The sequence below is a fragment of the Anomaloglossus baeobatrachus genome, chromosome 2, assembly GCF_048569485.1.
Source record: "Anomaloglossus baeobatrachus isolate aAnoBae1 chromosome 2, aAnoBae1.hap1, whole genome shotgun sequence".
Taxonomy (NCBI): domain Eukaryota; kingdom Metazoa; phylum Chordata; class Amphibia; order Anura; family Aromobatidae; genus Anomaloglossus; species Anomaloglossus baeobatrachus.
Genome location: NC_134354.1, coordinates 551,429,970 through 551,454,589, shown reverse-complemented (window position 1 = coordinate 551,454,589; position 24,620 = coordinate 551,429,970).

Sequence of the window (24,620 nt, the reverse complement as noted above, 5' to 3'; positions counted from 1 at the left end):
CCCAATTTTTGGCTGCCCTGCCTAAGGGCTATACTATAATACACCCACTTCCTGACAATGGACACTTAATGTTTTGAGGCCCTCATGCACGTCTCTACCCAGGGACAACGTGGAGCCTCCCAATTTTTGGCTGCCCTGCCTAAGGGCTATACTACAATAGACCCACTTCCTTACAATGGGCACTTCAGGTTTACAGGCCCTCATGCACGTCTGTATGCAGAGGCATTGGTGAACCTCACAATTTTGGACTGCCCTGGCAAAGGAAAATACTACAAAGACTCACTTCCTCAAAATGGGCACATTAGACTCAAGAGGCCTTCATGTACGTCTCTTCTCAGGGACATCGGAGTGCCACACAATGTTTTCACGTAAAATCTTTCATGTATTAATCTCAAAAAGTAACATACACCAGCTCTATCTCACTATTGGGTATGTGCCCTTAACATTTCCGCCATGAAAAATCATTTTGGGGTCATTTTGGAAGGTTTTCTGGTGAGTCCGTAAAAAAATTGTTCACAGCTGTGACTTTTCAGTGATAAATGCTTCAAGGGGTCTTCCCCATGCTGTTGCCATGTCATTTGAGCACTCTTCTGAGACTTTTGTGACTTTTTAGGGTTTCTCCATGCTGCCGGGGGGTCATTTCACAAAAATACTCGGGTCTCCCATAGGATAACATTGGGCTCGTTGCTCGGCCCGAGTAAACGAGTATCTTGGGAGGCTCGGCCCGAGCTTCGAGCACCCGAGCTTTTTAGTACTCGCTCATCACTAGTCATTAGCAGAACAGAGGGAATGGGTAGGATGATAGACAGAGATGAGGGAGGAGATGTAGACGGTGCAGAACTTTGAAGAGCTTTGCAGGTGAAAGTGATAAGTTTAGATTGGACTCTATAGCGAATGGGTAACCAGCGCAGTGACTGACACAAGGTAGAATAGTACAATAATAACCTCAGCACTCAAAAGGACAAGAGAAGATCTGAGAATTTTAATTTTTTTTTTAATTTGATAAACTGCAAAAACGTGCACAAAAGGTATAGTAAACCCGACTTTTCGGCTTTACAAGGCTATCTCGAGGTTTTGCGTGGAAAGAACGAGGAGACACGAGTCACAGGCGAACCACCAAGAAAAATAATTTTAGAAGTGCCACATTTTTGCAGTACAGAAGGTTCAACCAGGGATTATGGAATACAGTTTTGGGGAAATAGTGCCACTGCTAGTGAGAGCCTGGGGAGGAGGAGACGTCCTGTTGAGGCAGTGGTGGCAATACTTTATCCAACAGTCACAGTCCATGAAACTTCTTCAGTCTTTTTAGCGATATGGACCACCACTTCTTGTAACATGTTCACATATTGGGCCATGGTCACCACTTCCCTCTGAAACCAACAGAATAGAAAGAAGCGCAAATTACCTAAATTGGTTGTATCTCTTTGCATATCTTCAGAAATTCTAATTATATTGTCCACCGTATCATGATCATTTGGTGGTCACAACATAACTGTCAGTCATGCCTCTATATCTAGGGTCAGCAGAGAGATGTTTTCTGCAATGCATGACACATGGGATGCAGGAGTAGCATACATTTCAGTTGTTCTACCGAGTACCACAGCAACAGATTGTCCCCAGTAAACTTTAGCAAGTTGCTGAGCATAGCCCCCAGAGGAATGCCCCTGGTGACTGATCCACCCCTTCTGCTTTGGAATGTTGCATTCTGCAAACTATACAGTGTTACATAGAGGCCAGAAATGGAACACGCAGTAGGGATCACTGAAGGGTATTATAAACAAATTCTCTTAACAATAACTAAAGCCCAGTCTTTCGGTCAGGAGAGCATAGGTGTCACCCTACTTATGATCACAATATGCAATTTAACAGGAAAACCTAAACTTTTATAATCTTTGGATATTAGCGGCTCACTAAACGTGGTGCAGTTGTGTGGTAATATACTGCACAAACAGTTGACTTAGTAATTAGCTATTCTCTCTTTAAATACCATATCTCAGGGCAAGAAGTAACGGCCTGGCTAACTTGGATGCTGCTATGGAACAAATGTTTGTTTCTCCGTCTGTTGTTCTCCATGTCCAATCTTTGATTCTTGACCTCATAGAGTGATATTTTTCCAGTGACGGTGTTTGGTGTTCAGTCTTCGGTTTCCTCTGGTGACAATATTTGAAGCTTAGGTTCCTTTGCTATGATATTCGATATTTGGGTTCCTCTGGTGATTATATTTGGTTTTTTTTGGCTCTTCTAGCAATAATATACGGTTTTCAGGTTCCTTAAGCAACGACATACATTCTTCAGTTTCCTCTGGCAATGGTATGCAGTCTTCGAGTTCTTCTGGCAGTGCAGTCTTCAGGTTCCTCTAGGCTGAGTGCGCTTCCAGATTATTCCCATGCGGAAAACACAGGGCTGCTTTACTATATACATGTCTTTTTCCTTAATGATCTTGGAGCGAACTCTGCCTTCCAGCTGCCGGTTCAGACTTTTATATTTGGTAACTGCACCATAGTCATCACCTATATGAGTATCTTCTTCTGGCCACCTCCTTACATAGTTATATTTTTTCTAGTGGGTGTTTTATTAGTTTCAGTTAGTATTGGTGCTTTTCAGCCTTAAATACTCTGTCCTTTAACATTTGCAATGCAATTGTTTTCTTCACCTGAAAAAGATGCTAGTTCAGCATGAAATGTGTTGTGGAAATAAACAGCATTCAACTCATTTTGGTCCTAAGGATTCTTCATTACAGCACTGCAGCCTAATATTTTATTGTCCAACTCAGTTACTTTTCCCAATATGTCAGAATGTGAGCGCATGTATTGGTTTTATATTTGCTCCTAGTATTCACTTTAATACTTGGCATAGATGTTATCTTACAGCTTGTCATTCAACTCTTCATGTCTAGAGCTTGAAGAAAAGAGAACAGGAGTTTTTTTAGTGCAAAAAAGTAACAAAATTTTATTAGACAATAGTGGGGAAAATATCCAAACAGTCATTAAAAACAGATAAAAACATTAATGACGGATTACCCCTACATAGGACATGATACAAAAATTAAGGTGTAAGTATATAAGGCATATGGATAACCCATACTCAATGGTGCAGAAACAGCACGTGGGTGTTATCTAACAGTCTGCCATAACACTTTGAGATCACCTTACCAAACAAAATTGTTGCAGTATTATGCACAAAGTACATAGTTTGAGATGTATACGTGTAAGGCGTACAGATATAACATACTCATTTGTACAGAGACACCATGTAAATAATATCTAGCAATCTGCCAAACACTTTGAGATCATACTGCCAAACAAAATTGCTGTAGTGTTAGAACACAGCTGTAATTGAATTCAAGACCCCACTAGAAGGCCTGCACGCATAAATACCAGTGCCTAAGACGCCCAGTATCAGTCCGACCACGTAAGGGGGGGAGCTCCGCCAATGAATGGAGCCTCTGGAAGACCTACGTACGTTTCGATATTGGGAATACCTAATCTTCGTCAGGGAGGAGGCATCGGATGCCTCCTCCCTGACGCCTCCTCCGCCTCCTCCTCCGATGCCTCCTCCCTGACGAAGATTAGGTATTCCCAATATCGAAACGTACGTAGGTCTTCCAGAGGCTCCATTCATTATCCGATGCCTCCTCCCTGACGAAGATTAGGTATTCCCAATATCGAAACGTACGTAGGTCTTCCAGAGGCTCCATTCATTGGCGGAGCTCCCCCCCTTACGTGGTCGGACTGATACTGGGCGTCTTAGGCACTGGTATTTATGCGTGCAGGCCTTCTAGTGGGGTCTTGAATTCAATTACAATATAATAAACTTAGCTCTGGCACACTATAGTGATCAATAAGATGATAGAAGACTCCTTGAAATGCTGAAAATTCTTTTATTAGTGCAAAAAAAGGATGATAAATCGTCCGACGTTTCGACCTTATTTTCAGGTCTTAATCATGGACATGGTTATCTAAGATCATAGGGGGATACAAAATAATATAAACATGTAATTAGTACAACATAATAATCCAGTATATCATAGTACAATAAATCACTTAACCATGATGCACATGTAAGAATTTTCCTAAAAAACATAATGGATGCATTTATACAAAGGGAAATAAAAAATTCCCATAAGGCCCATCTGAGAGACTTATCAGGAAATAAAATGAAATAACCAAAAACAAAGTCAGGCATAATGGATACACACCTATATGAGTAACAGGGTGGTGTGTGTTCAATTGTATAGCGTCATCGCCAATAGTACAAATGGAAAACTTGTAATCCTACATAGTCAAAAAAGAGTGAGCACACATCATATCAAAATCACAGAAACCTGATTATGAGAAAAGAACTAGATCTTCATACTGTATTCAATATAGCAGTGTGAACATATATGTGTCTCGGTACCTTATGCACTTAGAATTTCTAATGTAGACAATGCGAGCCTATTCCAAAAACTGGAGTTGGGTAAAATCTAAAATAAATGGCATAGGAATTGTTATGACACATGGGCTGTGACCAAAAAATGGGCCGTGAGACCAAGAGGTAAAGAATGAAACTACCTGTATCCCTACATAGTAATAGGTAATGGATGTTACCCCAAAATCTAGGTGAAAGGGGCTCTTATATCAAAGAATTCACGGTCGCTTCAGAGATATGAAAAAATAGGATAAATGGTATAATAATGAATAGGTGGTGAGTCGTACTACCTAAAGAAGATGTGAAATATAGGACACACATCCGTAACCATTACATGTTCTGATAGAAAAGAGAGGGAGAGAGAGAAAAGGAGAAAAGAACAAAGAAAAAGTTTAAAAAGAATGGATGTCACTACCTGAGTTGCTGCTGGAAAAGCCCCAATAGGTGTAGTGAGGGTTGGTAGAGTGCCCTCACTGAAGGGTTTTCAGTTGCCTCAGATTCATGAAAAGGCAAGGATGCCTGGAGAGAAAAGGGGGAGGTGAACAGTACAAGATATGTGTATCACATGTACTAGTGTAGGGATATATACAGGCTATCCATAGAAAATAGATTTTAAAAGGTAAGAAATACCTGTATTGTTATATGATAGCCGCGTATTAAAGTATATTATAAGGGTATATCCAAATAGTATATTGGTTCAGCTGAAAGATTCTCAGTGGTATTAGGATCACAACCTCTATAGACAAATGTTGTAAAAATTAGAAGTGTACATACATGAAAGAATAACACCAATATAAGGTACATATAGTGTGCAGAGCATTCCAATGATGTTACCTTTATGTAGTTTTAAGGGACTTGACCATAAAGGTCCTGTGGATATTCAAGGGAAAAAGACGTCCCAGTAGGGCTCTATGGGGAACCCTATAGGGAACATGGCATAAATACTAGTATATGGCATGCAGGTGTCAAACACTATAGTGTAGGCCAGATCACATACCTGGTATATACTGGTGGAGGTAAAGGGCGAACAGAGCGCTGTATTGGGGCTGTAAAGCAGAGCATAAGGAAAAATGGATAAAGGCTCCTGATAACGTGGCTTAGACCGGAGTGATCCGGTACACATACCTCTCAGTGGTGGTGCAGGGTATCGGGTATAGGCCCCAGGGAGGAGTGCGTCCGACCGTGGCGAGGGACTTATTTATACTAGGGAGCAGTGCATTCCCCGTCCGACTTCCTGGACGGTGGAACGCAGCGTGCGGCCGGTGAAGCGCACGCCGCGCATGCGCAGCGCAACCAGTGCACCGCGCATGCGCGGGGAGCGTCACACACGCCGATGATGTGAGGTGCTGTGGTTGGAGGACACTTGTAGAGGGGCGTGTAACAGAGTGACAGTGGGGTGTTGGTGCAAGCTGGACCGTGGATTGCATGCAGCAAAGGCGCTGTGCCTGGCTATTGGCACAGCGCCCAAGCCGGACACAGAGCACCGGCCAGTGTGTTGGAGAAAATGAACTATAAACTATAGAGTCCATATGAGGCCAAAGGTCGTAATGCACTTAAGGTGAACCGGATGATACGCCACATGATGATACTATATAGTGCAGAGGTAGATGGATGACCAAAACAAGTGCCGGTTGGTGCAGGAATCAGGTGGTGGAAAGTGCCTAAAAGAAAAAGAAAAAGAATTAGATTGGGGTTATTGATAGAGTCATAATTCTACTGCTATTTGCCCTTATATTGGAGTTTTACAGTTATACACATAAAAAGTAAAATAAAATAAAATAAAATAATAAGAAACCGAGATACCTAATAAAATCAAATGACATAGTTAGACCTAAGGACACCCAAGATTATTAATAATAATCCAATAAGACACAATGTAATCACGTGAGAAAACATATAAAATCTTGTAAAAGGAAAAAATGGATCATATACAAAGAAAGTTATAGGCACATGTCATGTTCTCGATTGAGACCCCTGGGCTCCAATGTATTGAGAGTGAAAATCCAATAGGATTCTCTTTCCTTAAGGGTACGTATTCGATTGCCCCCTCTTCTAGGGGGAGGGACATGTTCAAGTACTTGATACTTCAATTGGGCAATAGTATGTCCATATGTGATGAAGTGATGCGGGATGGGTAGTAGGATCTGCTTGCACCTAATTGTGGACTTATGCTTACTGATGCTCATATAGGTGTGTATCCATTATGCCTGACTTTGTTTTTGGTTATTTCATTTTATTTCCTGATAAGTCTCTCAGATGGGCCTTATGGGAATTTTTTATTTCCCTTTGTATAAATGCATCCATTATGTTTTTTAGGAAAATTCTTACATGTGCATCATGGTTAAGTGATTTATTGTACTATGATATACTGGATTATTATGTTGTACTAATTACATGTTTATATTATTTTGTAACCCCCTATGATCTTAGATAACCATGTCCATGATTAAGACCTGAAAATAAGGTCGAAACGTCGGACGATTTATCATCCTTTTTTTGCACTAATAAAAGAATTTTCAGCATTTCAAGGAGTCTTCTATCATCTTATTGATCACTATAGTGTGCCAGAGCTAAGTTTATTATATTGACTATTATTTTTTCTGAGCACCTACTGCGTACACAGTGAGCCAGACATATTCTATTACAATTGAATTCAATTACAGCTGTGTTCTAACACTGCAGCAATTTTGTTTGGCAGTATGATCTCAAAGTGTTTGGCAGATTGCTAGATATTATTTACATGGTGTCTCTGTACAAATGAGTATGTTATATCTGTACGCCTTACACGTATACATCTCAAACTATGTACTTTGTGCATAATACTGCAACAATTTTGTTTGGTAAGGTGATCTCAAAGTGTTATGGCAGACTGTTAGATAACACCCACGTGCTGTTTCTGCACCATTGAGTATAGGTTATCCATATGCCTTATATACTTACACCTTAATTTTTGTATCATGTCCTATGTAGGGGTAATCCGTCATTAATGTTTTTATCTGTTTTTAATGACTGTTTGGATATTTTCCCCACTATTGTCTAATAAAATTTTGTTACTTTTTTGCACTAAAAAAACTCCTGTTCTCTTTTCTTCAACATGTTAATGAGTTTGTGCTGACAGGGCTGGGCTCCGGAAAAATCTGGGTCCACCCTTATTTTGCTATGGTACTTTGGAGTACCCTTCTTCTAATTATGTCTAGAGCTTGTTGAACTTGCAAAAAAACGGTGCCGATGGGTCCCTGCTAAATCTAAAAAAAATCCGGATTCGCTCAGGAATCCAGTATCCATATAAGTCTATGGGGACCAGAACCCAGAAATTAAAAACGTTGGTGGAAGGGATAGATAGGGGCGTAGGAGCGCACACCGTGTACTCAATGAGGCTGTGTCATAGCGCAACACTCCTTCTGGGTCACGCTTTCCCTTTTGGAGCTGACAATAAACCCTCATTGAATATTCCCTGCTGTCTCCGTGTACTTGGTTGCAGTTAGATGTGCCCCCACCCTGAGTGTCAGCTTGTCAGCTGACTGCAACCGATCACAGATGCCAGGACGGCCGGTAGGTAGGAAAAGCAGTGCAAATGTCTGTGGGTCAGTATGGTGGTATAAAAATAAATGAATAAATTAAACAATCGGCGCAGGGTCTCCCATATTCTGATGCTAATGTAGCGCCCCTGAGACCCTCAGGGCACTACAGTGAACTGAATTCTCTTGGGGATGCAGGACCTACCCCCTGGTACCTGGAGTACCAGTGCCGATTTCACCAAAACACAATTTAAATCCTAGTTCTCTGCTCCACACTGGGCATAGAGGGTTAACCATGTAAAGGGAAGGTCACCATGGGAATGAGTCCCTGGGTATAGCCAGCCTGGTGGGAGGGGTCAGTCAGTCAGAGAGTAATCTGAATTCATGAGCACACAGGAGAGGTGTGCGGACGCGCCTGAGCTGGGTCCGTCTAACGGTGATCCCGGGGCACATTAGAGAGGTCGCCAGGATGGGTACCGAGATACCGCTGGGATCGGAGCACGCACGGGGAACAGGGCCCTAGGTCAAGTTCAAGTTTTAGACTGTTTGGTAAATACCTGCCCGGTGAGGGCCCCTTCACTGACTTCACCGAACCAAATAATCCAGGGGCATCAGCAGTAAACTAGGATTGGGGTTCAGACATTTACTTCCCCGCAGGGTCAACACTGCCCACCGTACGAAGGAGACTGTACCCCAAAAGGGACAGTCGGGGTCCCCAAACACTCCATGCTACGGGGACTCAATCTACAGAGAGTGCCGGGGACAGAGCAACCTGGGTCACTACATTGGCACTGGTCCTCCAAGGGACCTGAAACAGCAACCCCTGGGTCCACAGTGAGTAGAGACTGTTAAAGACAACCTGTGTAGTCTCCATTGTTGCCCCACTACATCTCCCAGGAATAGCCCTACCTGCAGAAGGCCTACCATCACAGCTGCCACTACCACCAGACCTGGGAGTACCCACATTCAGCAGCAGCAGTTCTCTATCCCTAACCGCAATCCGCAGGTGGCATCACATGTCAAAAACTCTTATCTCTCCTGTAAATACCCCCATTAACAAAAGAGGCCCAGAGCACGAGACCGGGCAACGGCCACCAGAGTGATATTCCCATTTGTTACTGCCCGGGACCGAGTACCCCCTTCTCTGGGCGACACACTAGCACAGATAAAGCCAACGGCTTCAGCCCCAGCTGTTGCGCTTTATCTGTGCTGTTTATCAAAATAAGCCCAGAATCACACATGCAAGGGACTTGCATCGCATCACCTGGCATGGTCTGCCACTCTCTGAACATGAGCGTGCAAGTACATAGAAACACATGCGGCCAACCCACTCCTATCAGAACAGTGTGCGGCTGTGACCGGTGTTGCGACACGAGACTCGCATTAGTCCCTCGCAAGTGTGACTCGGGCTTAAGAGAAACTGCATGCAGATTTTGTTATTTAAATAAATAATTTTTTTAAAAAACAACGTTCATTTCCCCCCAATTTTGATACCCAGCCAAGATAAAGCCGGCTGAGGGCTGGTATTCTTAGCCTGCAGCCAGCCGGTATTGCCACATCCATTAGATGTGACAATCCCGGTGCTTTACCGACTCTTTTCGTTGCCCTGGTGCTGTGGAAATTGGGTAATAGCAGGGGTTAATAACAGCACACAGCTGCTACTAAACCCTAGGTTAATGACGGCACAGCTGTTTATGAGACACCCCCCATCACTAATCTGTAAATGAAAGTAAATAAGTGCAAACGCAGAGAAAAAATTCTGTATTTGGAATAAAATACAAAAACACGTCCTCTTTCACCACTTTATTAACCCCAAAAACCCCTCCAGGTCTGGTGTAATCCACACGAGGTCCCACGTCACTTCCAGCTCTGCTACATCTCACAGCGAGTGGCTATAGAACAAGACCGCCGGCTGTGAGTGCAGACAATGACTGAGCCGTGATGAGCAATGACTGCAGGCAGACACTGTCACAAGCTAGGGGAGCATCTGACTGCAACCAATCACAGACAACAGTACTGCTGGTGGGTGGGGAAAGCACGGAAAGCTGTGTGTATGCGATGAGTCTATTGTGCAGTAGAGGAAGTGAATGCGCGCCCCAGATGCAGTTTGCCGCCATAAAACTGAGCCTCTGTAAGTATGAAATGCTTGCTTAATTCTTGTTTTCTTTATTTTCCTTTAATTTCCCCAGTGCTTAATCTGGATCATATACCCGGCACTCGGGCATCTTTTAATCCGTGCGGATCCGGACTTTTACAGTCTGGGTCCGCTCAGCCCTATTCATGTCACATTTTTTGCAGAATACTGACACTATTAATTTGACTAAAGAGAAATATTTAAACATTATACCCTACAACAAACATCAGCTTAAATCATGTATGTTGTAATCTGAACATCAAAGATGCTCTATTTTCAAAGCTGACACCATTTGGAACATTTCTAATCTTTGTTGAAGCAGCTTTGTTTGGGATTATCTCACATTGGGTTCACTGAGTACACCTTTTCAATGTGGGAAAATACCAAAGATCTTTCAACATTACAAGAACTAGTGAAGGGCCCAGCAGCCAATGTAATGTATATGCTGATCCTTTATATGCATGAGGTTTCTGTTATCAGTCCTATCCTAAATAAATTTGTTTAACGATTCTAGCCATTTAAATGCCTGAGATAAAAATACAATGTTCCACTTCTGCAAATTGGAGACATCTGATTTTTAAGAAAGGACAATTTACCCAGGACGATGATCACTGAAATAAATGTTTGTTACTGATCATTTAGAAACATGGGTTGACTGTGGCCGTTAAATAACCTCCGATTAGCTGCATGTAAGCTAATTGACGGTCTTATAATGGCCTGTTTAGACCAGTTGGCCACCATTCTATGTGCACAAAATGATTGTTCTATGCTCATAAAATGTCATGTTATTAGCAGCAGAACACCTTTTTACAGAAAACGCTGTGCAGCTGATAGCAATGATCTTTATACTTTCTTAAAAAATCAATGCACCCAATGAAGGAGCATTTTGTTCTTTCATTGGGTTTGTACTTGGCTGTGTAAATGGCTCGGTATTTGTCCTTACAAAACATAATCGGACCTAGTGATCAAAAATAAAAAAAAAAAAGAATCAAAATACTAATTTGTCATTATGTTGGCATAAAACCATATCCACATTCTTATTGCCTATTGTCTTGAATAAACAGTGAATATGCTGCCCACAATGATGGTGGACTGAAACAAATCTACAAAGATAATTTATAGAAACTCTGCCTCATATCAATGTTACATCTAAATTAAAGCTAAGGATTCTCTATTGGCTTTCCATATTGCTGATTTGTTTTGATTACGGGCAATTTATTAGCCTAAGTAAAGATACCTTTCTAGATGGTCCATTTCTCAAAACACTAAGGCAGGCTTTGCACACTACGACATCGCAGGTGCGATGTCGGTGGGGTCATATTGAAAATGACGCACTTCCGGCATCGCATGCGACATCGTAGTGTTAACGAGCGCAAAAGCGTCGTAATCGTATCATCGGTGCAGCGTCGGCGTAATCCATGATTACGCCGACGCGACAGTCCGATGTTGTTCCTCGCTCCTGCGGCAGCATACATCGCTGTGTGTGAAGCCGCAGGAGCGAGGAACATCTCCTACCGGCGTCACTGCGGCTTCCGTAGGATATGCGGAAGGAAGGAGATGGGCGGGATGTTTACATCCCACTCATCTCCGCCCCTCCGCTCCGATTGGCCGCCTGGCGTGTGACGTCGCTATGACGCTGCACGACCCGCCCCCTTAACAAGGAGGTGGGTCGCCGGCCAGAGCGACGGTCGCAGGACAGGTGAGTCCATGTGAAGCTGCCGTAGCGATAATGTTCGCTACGGCAGCTATCACAAGGAAATCGCTGCTGTGACGGGGGTGGGTACTATCGCGCTCGGCATCGCAGCATCGGCCTGCGATGTCGCAGCGTGCAAAGTACCCCTAAGACCGATGACTGGAGACATTCTGAAAATGTAATTTGACTTCATTTTAAGAAATTCTGTTGCTCATTTCAATTTGGAAAGAAATTAGAACTAATTAATCCTAGTTTATTTTATGCATTTTGATGTTTTTTTCTTTTTGACTGTCTGCTATAGATTATTTATTTAGTTTCCTGAAGGAGAACTCTCAAAAAATGAACCATATTTGACATTTTGGGTTTTTTTTGCCTTCCTCTGGATCAACATGTTAGGCTATGGGTTGAACTAGATGGACTTAGAGTCTCCCTTCAACCTTAAAAACTATGAAACTATGAATCTATGAAACCACACTTTTGCATGTACCCAAAGTGACATTCCCGATGAATAAGCTGCAATAGACAATGCAAAATACACATGGGTGTTCCTTGTTTGAAGATCATTTACCACACTTTTTGGCACTTGCACTTTACCTCAGGGTTTCAGTGGATGCTATGCTAATTGAACCACTGTGGGCTCTTATAGTAGATATTCAGATATACTGTATGTCACACATGAGTCCTGCATACCACTTGCACTTTGTGCCTACACCCACTGCAATTTCCTTATGTGTCTTTAATGTCTTTTATTTATGTAGTTCATGAGATTTGACAATCCTTAGTTCCCACTGGCAATGCTCATGTAAGAAAATATATGCTGTATACCCATATATGTAAAAGTTTGTATACCAGTGGGTTTTGGTTTGCTTTACCTCATGTTTTAATCAATTATATTTAAACAAAGATTTTGCACTTTTTCATCAAAAAACTCCTCTTTCTCATTGTTTAATAGAGAGAGTAAAAAAGCGCAAATAGGGTCTTATCCGGTGATATATGGTGGTTATGTGCAATTGAATACACTCACATGGCCGGGTTGTGAATGTCACAACACCTGTATCAGCCTAGAGTAGGTGATGGCAGCAGCCCCGTTATATTCGAATTTAAGATGAGAGATCAATCGGGTTTTTTTGCCATGCTATCACCCAGAAGCGATGTTGATTATTTATTCTCTTTATTCATGTACAGGTCAAGTCAATGCGTTTCTGACGTCGCAGCCTCCTTCATCAGGACAACAGAGAAAACCAGGCTGCGACCTCAGAAACGCGTTGACCTGACCGATACATGAATAAAGAGAATAATTCATCAACATCGCTTCTGGGTAATAGCACGGCAAAAACACCCAATTCTTCTCTCATCTTTAATCTTTTCTCATTGTTTAGAATATGTATTGTGGAGTGTTTTCAGGGTTATGTTACCATATGTATGGGCAGGAATCCTAATTTGATTCAATATGTGCTGCAGGTATTTTGTTTGCTGAAATCAAACCTAGCAGCGATTGCCTTCTAAAAAAAAAATAGTCTGCTTTATTTACATGTCCCAAAGAGTACAACTGGCCAAACAAATTAGATCGCTGTTGGAGGAACGCTTGAACGGCAGGGAGTTATCTCTCTTCTCAGCCAAGTCTGCAGGAGAATGAGCTGCTACATGACACATTTGGCACTGGCTTATTTACCGAAGGATCAAAAGCATTAAGGTTAAATAAAAACATGTCCCATTCTTCAGCCAATCCTTAGGAAATTGGGGGTTCAGCCAACAATAATGTGTTTGACCGGCTAAATCCAACATCCCACCCAGACAACTGGCTGCTTGCAAAAGATTTTAGTTCACCGGACATTGACAAACCAGCCAACTGGCTGGCACACAGAGATGTGGTCAACAAACCTTCTGAACTGTTCATTAAAGAACCCAGGTTGACCTGGTTAGGAAACCTATAGTTATAAGAAAACAGCTTGGTTTGTTGTGTTGATGGTGCATAAAAAACGTAAACCTCATTATATATGATAACGGGATGTTTAATTTACCATAACTGTGTTTTTTAATCAGTAATTTCTCTAATAAAAGTCAATTACAGAAAAACTCCACACAATTGTCACATTATTATATGAATACAATTTATTTTTGTTTTGGTGGGGACCAATTCTCCTAACAATGGGCTTATGAGGTCAACTTCATTGTGTGAAAGTGACTTTTAAACATTCAATTTGCCTTGATAAAATCTTTTTCGGCATTACTAAAAAAGCGTACTTCGGAATAAACCCTCAGTGTCCTATAATGATATGGGCCATTATTCTGTGCATTTTATAACTGTGTTATCTTTTTATGGTTATTACCCAGTTTAAAGCTTGTTTTCTGCTATTGCTGAAAAAACGGACCTGTGAAACTTTATCGGACCTGGATTCTACTTTCTAATTTTGTTGAGTCTGGCTTTACACAGGACTATTCATTTTCGGGTGAGTGGTAATATGCCTGCAGAAGATTGATCTTCCCCAATTAATCTGATCTCAGTGAGTGATAGTCAGATGGTATAGCAGATAATTAATTAAAACTTGCAGTTCATTATAATAGCAGCTCTGGGAAATTTGTACGCGGCCTGTTCCAGCCTGCTGACAGATTTATTGTTCTCGTAGAATTAATCTATGATTAACTAAAATAAATATAACCATTTTTGTATTTGTCTTGGCGAAGTAACATGTGTATTTGAGAATCAGAACATGTGAAGTTATATCCCAGTAATGTCTATTTACCGCCTCGAAATGAATCAGGCGTGAATGGAAGTGAAAAACTGTAATGTAGTAAGGGAAATGAGAGCAGATTTGTCTTTCTTTTTCAATAAGGGAGTAATATCACCCAATAGTCATTAAGGCCTTAGTAAACATAATTAATTTGAAACAAAGAAAAGCAATTAGTATCCAAATCTTTGTATATTTATATAACATCTACCACCTGGCATGATATAGATATTAATGTTACCACATGAAAATTAATTAAAATACTGCTATACTGGCATTAGAGCAATGTCACCAGACATAAGGAGTAAATAGCAATAAAATTAATGTCCAGGTACATGTGGTTGATATGTCTATAAAACATAAGTACTGTTTCCCTACAGTTTCCCCATTCAAATTAGTTCCCCATTGGACTCTGTACCATCCCTTTTTCTCTTCTGTATTCTTTCACCTGATTTGTGTACTTCTTTTTGCCCTATTTGCGCATCAATTTTTAATTTTCCGCTAATCTCACTCTTTTTTTTTTTTTTTTTTTAAATCCCCCTTTTTCAATGTGTTATTTTAGCCCATGGTTATTTTTCCAAGTGGTCTTATTGACCTCTCATCTTAACTGCCTTTCCTGCATTATCTTTCCATAGTTCTGGTGTGTAAAGCATGAAGACACAAAAGATTTTATTTAAGTTGATAAATTTATATATATTTTGCACCCTTTCAATTTAAGCCCTACACAAATTATGTTAAATATATTGTAGAAGATGCTGGTCTGTTTCCAGGCACTGCGGAGAATTCCTCTCAAAGTTAACTTATTTTTCCAATGCTTGATTTCATTTATTTTACTTGTCAATATAGCTCTTTTCGACATGATCATCACTGTCCCCATTAAATTCCATATCAGTAGGTCTTTGGAGTGTGGGAGGAAACCAGAGTACAAACTTCTTGCAGATGTCCTTAGTGGTCTTTGAACCCTGGACCCCAAAGTAGTAGCACTAATCACAGATTCACCATGCTTCCCTTGTATACAATTATAACACTTATCACCCTCATACCAGCTCCTCCTTTCCACTTATTCATTATTATGCACTACTGACCATGTTAATGAAGGAAACATGGGTAATGATTGTCTGCTGAAAGCACCACTCTGGTGCTTCTACAGCTCCTGCCTCTAGTAATATGCTCATCGGTTGGCATCTTCATTTTTTATTGGTGCCACTCTGGTCTCATAGTGCCATCTTGTGACTGTAACTTCTGACTAGCCAAAAGTCCAAGGTAACGGTCACAAGAGTTTAATGTAAGTTTTAATACAGCAAGAACAAGGCTCTCATAGACTTGCAATGAAGAGTGACCTTTGGCAAGCTCCAGTAAACAATGGAACAGCTGGCCAATCACAAACTGCAGGAAACCGATGGAAGCAACAGCAATAGAAGGCAAAGACAGCAGCAGGTGAGTAGAAGCCTGGCATCAGGAACCTTAGATTAGAAGCACCACTCCAGTGGTAAAATGAAAAAAAAAAATTGCTGGAGTGGTGCTTGAAAACTTCTATGGTAATGATTAATTGTGTTTATAGACAATAGAAGCCAGAATTTCATCAACCTCAAATGTACACATAAAAACTTCAATCTTATTGATTTATCCACATAAAATCCATAACAGAACCCCCCCCCCCTTCCCCAAATTTAATGAATATTGCATTTCAGACAATATGGATCCTTGGTCATATCCATATAAGACCCTTTATATATGAAGAAGAATAGAAACAATTCTTCAGGATTAGAGAATGGAGTTTTTTGATTAGCTTACGTTTCCAAATCAATAGACAACTCCAGACAGCAGTGTTGTATCATTGAGAAAAGGATTCCACATTCATGCATTCACATCCAATTTATGAAGACCCCCATCCCACACTCTTAACTTTTGGGAAAATAAGGTCATCACTGTTTTTTTACTGCTTTGAACCATATTGATCAGCCAAAAACTGAAGGCTAACCAGACATAATCACCACAGTAAAAATAAAGCATTACATGGTACCTATAGAATGATATCTTATGGTTTGCTTTTGTGAGGAAAGAGTTAACCTTTTTCACTGACTTAGAAAATAATAGAAATTCATTCTCCCTGGCAAGACCGAACCAGACTTATTTGCGTAATAAACTGTGAGACCAACCTAAAGGACGCAGAATGTTTTGACTTAGAAACGACTGAAAAACATCTTGTTATGGGAATATAAGTCATTATATTAATTTCTGTTGCTGGGAATATGCAATCCACGCCTTAATGAATGTAGATTAATGAATATGTATGTTGCATAGTTACGCCCTAATCAACTTTGTATAACTTTGTAATGTAAACAATATCAATACACTTTCTATTCGGAGCCGCACATCTCCAGACTTATGTGTATAACGGCGTCCGCTTGTTTTCATTGAGACGGAGTAGCAGAGGGGGGGGGGGGTCACCAGAACCCTCTCTGCATTCGGACATTGCTGGCAACAGCTGTGACCGTTAGGTCAACCTAACATTATCTGGCGCCCGAAAAGCAGGGACCCGTGTTTCTAATCCCAGGACGCAGTGGACTGTCTTGCCATTCAGAGGAGGAGTGGACCAGACGTGGGGACCAGAAACACCTGGTCAGGTAAGAGTTGAACCTTATTCTTCTCTCTATGCTCCCCACATCTGATCTCCCCTCTCCTCAACGCGCAAGAAGTACACTGTGAGTAGATACTGGTTTATTGGCGGGTTTCTACTGAACTCTGAGAGAGCCTTGCCAGCTGATGTTTTCTGTGCCTTGTTTGGTTGTTTGCTTGTTTTTTTCTCTGTGTTTCTCTGTGTTTCTCTGCCTCTCCGTGTGTCGCGTGTCTGCTCTCCTGCGCTTTACTTCTGTGCTGTTGCCCTTGTTGGTTGTCATAGATCCCATACATCAGTGAGTATTGAAAGGGAATAGTGTACCTGCTCTGTCCAATGGATGTGATATTCACTGCCCTAGTGTTAGTGGGAATAGCCCTGTTTGCCATTGCTATCGGATATAGAGTGTACCTTTGGTACAAGAAGGGTAACCCAGCACCATTCAACATACTCAGTCCCCTCTGAAGTTAGGACACCACCTTTCAGTAGGAATACAGATCAAGAATCAGTCTTTGGGTACTTCCAGGAAAGGTGGTACTAGAGCTCACCTTAGGTAGGAATACAAAAGGAGTTAAGCTGGGGTCACACTAAGCGACAGCGACAACGACGTCGCTGTTACGTCACCATTTTCTGTGACGTAACAGCGACCTTGTAAGTCGCTGTTATGATCGCTGCTTAGCTGTCAAACACAGCAGAAGCAGCGATCATAACGTCGCTGTGCTACATGTGCAGAGAGCAGGGAGCCGCGCTTAGCGCTGGCTCCTTGCTCTCCTAGGTACAGTACACATCGGGTTAATTAACCCGATGTGTGCTGCAGCTACATGTCACACTGCAGAGAGCAGGGAGCCGCGCGCACTGCTTAGCGCTGGCTCCTTGCTCTCCTTGCTACAGTATACATCGGGTTAATTACCCGATGCGTACTGCAGCCACATGGGCACAGAGCAGGAGCCGGCGCTGGCAGCAAGGGCGGAGGCTGGTAACCAAGGTAAATATCGGGTAACCAGGGAAAGGGCTTCCCTTGGTTACCCGATGTTTACGCTGGTTACAGCTTCGCAGCTGCCAGACGCCGGCTCCTGCTCGCTTCATTTCGTCGCTCTCTCGCTGTCACACACAGCGATGTGTGTGTCACAGCGGGAGAGTGACGACCAAAAAATGAAGCTGGACATTCAGCAACGACCTGCGACCTCACAGCAGGGGCCAGGTCGTTGCTGGATGTCACACACAGCGACAGCGACGGGACGTCGCTGCAACGTCACAGAAAATGGTGACGTAGCAGCGACGTCGTTGTCGTTGTCGCTGTGTGTGACACCAGCTTTAGTCTCTGAGTATCTCCAGGATAGGTAGGTTTAGTCCAAAGGACGTTCAAGGGTCTAAAAGCTGAAGAAGATAGAAGAAGAATAATGGGGCAAGGAATATCAAAAGACAGAAGAGCTGGATGCACCCTGCAACATCTCATTACGTGTTATCATGGCAAAAGAACAGCCAGTCAGTCCAAGGAAGTTTTTAAGACATTTGGATTGAAGGGGAAGGATCAATTGGACCCCAACAAATGGGACACAATAAGAGCTACTAGAGCAGGAGTGATAGCAGATAAATCATGGACTAAACTAGTCAGAACTCTTTCTGACATGGCAAAAACAGCCCACGATCAAGGTTGGATATACCATGAAGAATCAGACACATGGGAAGAAGCTGGGAAGCAGACTAATAAGGATCAACAGCCTCCTCTGTACCTGTCAGCTACTCCTGGAACAACTCCAAAAATAGCAGGATCTCCGGGATGGACCTGCACAAACCATGGCCAACAAAATCTGGACTGGAGTGAAACATGCCTAGCCTGTGGAGCCCCACAGCACAAGCTACAAGCCACAGCACCAGTGCCTCTCTATCCCGTAGTGGAAAGAAGAGTCCTGATAAGACCACCTGTTAATCCACAAAACCCAGATGCTCCCAGAGATGCAGTTCCTCGTACATATGATGACTACGTATCCTGGACTCCAGCCGAGCAGATGGCTTTCCTGCAAAATGCTCCAGACCCGACTAGAAACCCAGTCAGTTTTTCACGTTACCTGAACCAAATACAGGTCTCCTACAGAAGCACTTGGTTGGACATGGAAAGTTCGTGTAGAGTTAAAATGTCTCCCGAACTGTATGCCAAACTCACTGCCCACCTGACAGGACATGTTCCGGACAATACCCGTAATGTGGAATCGGGCCAAGATTTCATGATAAGACTCAATCTTTTCTGCGCCCAGGAGCAAAGAACTAAGGGCACAATGGGACCAGTGCATCAAGGTCCTGTGGAGAATGTCAGCTCATTTTACTACAGATTGATGCAGTCATTCGCAGATGAAGGGCTGGACTTACAAGCGGGTGCAATACATCGCCTGATGGTAAGATCCTTCATGGATTGAATACATGCACCTCTGGCAGAAAGATTGAAAGCGTGCTGCCCAGAATGGAGAAACATGGAAGACATAGATCTTCTAGTCAACAAAGCAAGTGGCTTAGAAACCGATGCAAAGGATAAAAGGAGCAACAAGAAAGTTGTCATAGCAGCAGTGGAGGGTCAGCCAGAAGGTACAAGAAGGAAGGCACCGACCTGCTACTATTGTGGGAGTCAGAGGACATGTGATCAGAGACTGTAGAAAGAAGAAGAGGGACACTCAAAACCAACCCGAGAGTCAGGAGGAGAAGACTGCCTGACTTGCGGTAGCACGGGATAGGGATGCCAGAGGTCCATTTATACACAGCCCCCTTCACATTGGCAATAAGGAAATAAGAGCTTTGGTGGACTCAGGAGCCTCACGCTCCTGAACCCCAGGAACCTAGTGCCTGAAGGATCCATCTCATCTGAAGCTACTGTAGTATCCGGATTTGATGGACAAGCCCAGATAATCCCAATAACACATCCACTGAAGGTGAAACTGGGACCACACATGTTTGTGTCTAAATTCTTAGTGTCCCCCCTGGGTGGAGATGCCCTAGTGGGAGAAGATCTACTATCAAGACTACAAGCTCAGATTGTCTACAATGACGATGGATCTGCTATCCTGCAAATTCCAGAAGATATCCCAGAAGAAGTCCTGTGCACTCTCCAGATGATAGAAGATCAACCAGAATCTGATGTTACACGTGAAGTAAACACGGATCCAAGACTTCTACAAGTTCCTGCAAAACTCTGGTCCACATCAAAAACTGACCTCGGCACACTACCCGTGCCCACAGTGAAAGTTTCAGTCAAGCCTGGAATTACGCCACCGCAGCTGAGACAATCCCCCCTCCCGCTACCTCTCGCAGTACATCTACCAGTACGTGGATGATTTACTACTGTGCTGCCCTAGTGAAGAGGAATGTAAAACGGCTTCAATAAGCCTTTTTACCTTTCTGGCAGAAGTAGGATGCAAAGCAAGCAGAGATAAATGCAGACGGTGGATTCCCAATGCGTCACTACTCATGCAACTGCTGTATGATTGCACAAAGAATGTTCCTTTCTCCCTTACAGAAGAAGCTCGACAAAACTTTCAAAAGCTCAAGGAACTAGTGATTGATGCACCTGCTCTGGCACTACCAAACTATGATCTCACCTTTAATCTGTTCGTAGCAGAGCTTCAAGGATTTGCCGTAGGAGTACTCACCCAGAAGACGGACAAACATCACATAATCGGGTACTACTCCTCTCAACTTGACAACGTCACAAAAGCAGCACCAACCTGTGTCCGTGCTGTTACAGCAGTTTCAAACATACTGCAGAAAGCATCTGAAATCTCACTCGATTTCCCGACTACCATCCTTACCAGCCATTACATTTATGCTGTTCTCAATCAAGTGCAGTTGAAACACCTCTCCATGGCAAGACAAGTCAGACTCCAGTGCATGCTGTTGCTACCCCCAAACATCTCATTTGCTCGAGTTACAAGTCTAAACCTTGCTGATCTGGTGATCTTTACAAGTTTAGAAGGGGGGACAGAAGAGAGGACAGAAGAGAGTGACAAACATACCAGCGCACCATTTGATCATGATTGTCAGGAACTCATTTAACATGAGGCAAAGCCCTTCACAATATTCAGGCAACACCACTTACAAATCCAGACTTTGAACTTTTTGTGGATGGTAGCAGATACGCTGATGAAGCAGGCAAGTTCCACACTGGATTTGCAGTAGTGACTCTATATGCAGTCTTAGCCAAGCAACCACTACCTCCACACATATCTGCTTAAGAAGCAGAACTTCTTGCTCTCATCTGGGCAATTGAGTTTCTGGAAGAACGAACAGCGAACATCTACACGGACTCAGCCTATGCACATGGCATTGTGCACGATTTTGGCACTATCTGGCAGACTAGAGGATTCCTCACAGCAACAGGAAATCCCATCAGGCATGGCGCCTCAGTGAAGAAACTAATGGAAGTAGCCTTGATACCAAAACAGCTAGCAATCATAAAGGTTGCTGCCCACACCAAGGCTCAAACACCCGAGGCAAGGGGGAAATCGCTTGGCCGATCAAACAGCAAAACAAGCCGCTTTACTCCCTTTGAAGGAGACGGAAACAGTGTCAACGACAGAGGAAGAAATGCAGAACCTCTTTGAGACACAAGAAAACGCCTCTGAGGAAGAAAAGGCCGGATGGCGGGCCAAGGGGGCAGAAAAGGTGGAGGGGATTTGGCGCCTAAACGGACTTCCCGTCCTGCCACGCAGTTGGATCCTGCCATTCTCCAAGTACTCCACTATCCCACACACGGTAGCACAAACTCAATCATGAACCAGATGCAACCATATTGGGTAGCCCCCGGCTTCAGACAATACGCCTCCCAGAGAATAAAAGCTTGTCACATCTGTCAACAACATAATCCAGGCCAGCTAACTAAAACCCCGCAAAGACACATGCCAAAGATGTTTGCCCCATTTCAAAGAGTAGAAATAGACTATATACAGTTGCCAAAACATGGCATCTACGAGTTTGTACTTGTCTGTGTAGACCTCTTCTCAGGATGGCCAGAGGCCTATCATGTAAGCTCAGCCACGGCCCGAATTACAGCAAAAAAATTGGCCTGTGAGCTGGTGCCTCGGTTTGGACTCCCTGAAGTCATAGAGTCAGACCGAGGTACTCATTTCACTGGACAAGTTTTCCAGAACACCTTTGCCCTGTTAGGCATTCAGTCAGCCTTACACACGCCTTACCACCCACAGTCATCAGGGAAAGTGGAAAGGTTAAATGGAACTCTAAAGCTCAAACTAGCCAAGGCAGTGGAGGAGACTGGTAGACCATGGACAGAATGTCTCCCCATAGCTCCTTACTAGAGTTGAGCGCGGTTCGCGGTTCGAGGTTCTCCCGTTCGAGGCTCGAGTGATTTTTGGGGGTGTTCTAGATCGAACTAGAACTCGAGCTTTTTGCAAAAACTCGATAGTTCTAGATACGTTTGAGAACGGTTCTAGCAGCAAAAAGCAGGGCTTTTTACAGTTACAGTGTGCAGGAGCCATCGCTGGCAGCCTGCCACAAGCTGGTAACCAAGATAAACATCGGGTATCCAAGCAAAGCGCTTTGGTTAGTAACCCGATGTTTATCCTAGTTACGTGCAGGAAGCCCACACTTCCCCGCTCAGCTCGCTCCGCCCCCTCCTGCCCGCGGCATGTACACACGTACACACACACACACACACACACACTGCACTCTGCATACATGGTCCCGCTCGGCTTACCTGCGGTGATGAAGTCCCGCCATCCCGACCTCAGCGCTGTCACTGTCCTCCATGGCCGCCGCTTGTCACATCACCTTCTCTCGCTTCCGACCTGAGACTGACTAGCGGTGACGTCACGGGCCTCTCGCGATGCTTGGCTGTGAAGGCGGCGGTCATTGAACTCAGTGACAGGTGCTGTCAGCAGTGCTGGGGACCAGCGCAGGTAATGTACCTCGCTGACAGCAGCACTTGTCATGCCCTGCAGTGACCTGGGCTGACCCATTGATGTTAGCTCAGGTCACTGCATTGCTCTCCCAGCCAATGGGGAACATTCTGCTCTTCATTGACTGGGACAGTGTGGATCGTCATGGCAACCCCTTGGATTACACCAGACCTGGATTTGTTTTACTTTCTAATAAATTGGTTAAAGAGGGAATGTTTTGGGGAGTGTTTTTTCAAATAAAAATGTGTTTGTCGTCTATTTTTTTTTATTACTGACTGGGTTGGTGATGTCGGGTATCTGATAGACGCCTGACCTCACCAACCCCAGGGCTTGATGCCAGGTGACATTACACATCTGGTATTAACCCCATATATTACCCCGTTTGCCACCGCACCAGGGCACGGGATGAGCTGGGGCGAAGCACCAGGATTGGCGCATCTAATGGATGCGCCACTTCTGGGGCGGCTGCGGCCTGCTATTTTTAGGCTGGGGAGAGTCCAATAACCATGGACATCCCTAGTCTGAGAATATCAGACCCCAGCTGTCTGCTTTACCTTGGCTGGTGATCCAATTTTGGGGGGACCCCTATGTGTTTTTTTTTTTTAATTATTTATTTAATTTAAAATAACAGCGTGGGGTGCCCTCAGTTTTGGATTACCAGCCAAGGTGAGGTTGCCAGCTGTGGTCTGCAGGTTTCAGCCGTCTGCTTTACCCTAGCTGGCTACAAAACCAGGGGGAACCCTACGTCATTTTTTTTTTTTCATTTTTTGGCTAAATACAAAGCTAAGCACCCCTTAGTGCCACATGAAAGGCACCAAAGGGTGCAAAATTACAAAATGCAGGAGAGTGGGACATTATGTTTCTTTCTGCCATTATAATGACAGAAAAGACTGATATGAAGTGCACAAGCACGAGAAAATCACCAGAGCGCTCTACGCTGTGAAAAGCAGTAGAAAATGGCACTGGAGTGAACATGTGACCGCCTCATGTAGGATGAAGCTATGGATCCTGGGTAAATTTATGCATTTACCCTCATTCAGTTTTTTTGCAGTACACAAAAAAAACGGAAGGCACACGGATGACAAACAGATGACATACGGACCGTCTACGGAACGGAAACGGATGCCACACGGAAGCACCCGTGAAAAAAAACGGACTGTTTTTTGCAGACCGCAAAAATGGATCGGTCGTGTTAATGTAGTCTTATTCTGATCTGCCGTTTATTAACAGCAGGCAGAAATAAGTGAATAATGCCCCCCGGCGTCAGAAAATATCCGGGGTTTCAGGGCTAGCTGAGACCCTGGAGATCATGATTCAGGACGGTTTTTCCGGTCGCCAATCACGTGATCACAGGTATACACCGTACACCAATGATCACGTTACAGTAAATGACAGCGCCGGTAAAAAATTATTTATCTCCCATCTGGCATGAACAAACACTTCTTCTCCACTTGTTCTCCACTTGTTCTCCACTTTTTCTTCAGTTTTTCTCCACTTGTTCTCCACTTTTTCTCCACTTTTTCTCCATTTTTTCTCCACTTTTTCTCCACTTTTTCTCCACTTTTTCTCCACTTTTTCTCCACTTTTTCTCCACTTCTTCTCCACTTCTTCTCCACTTT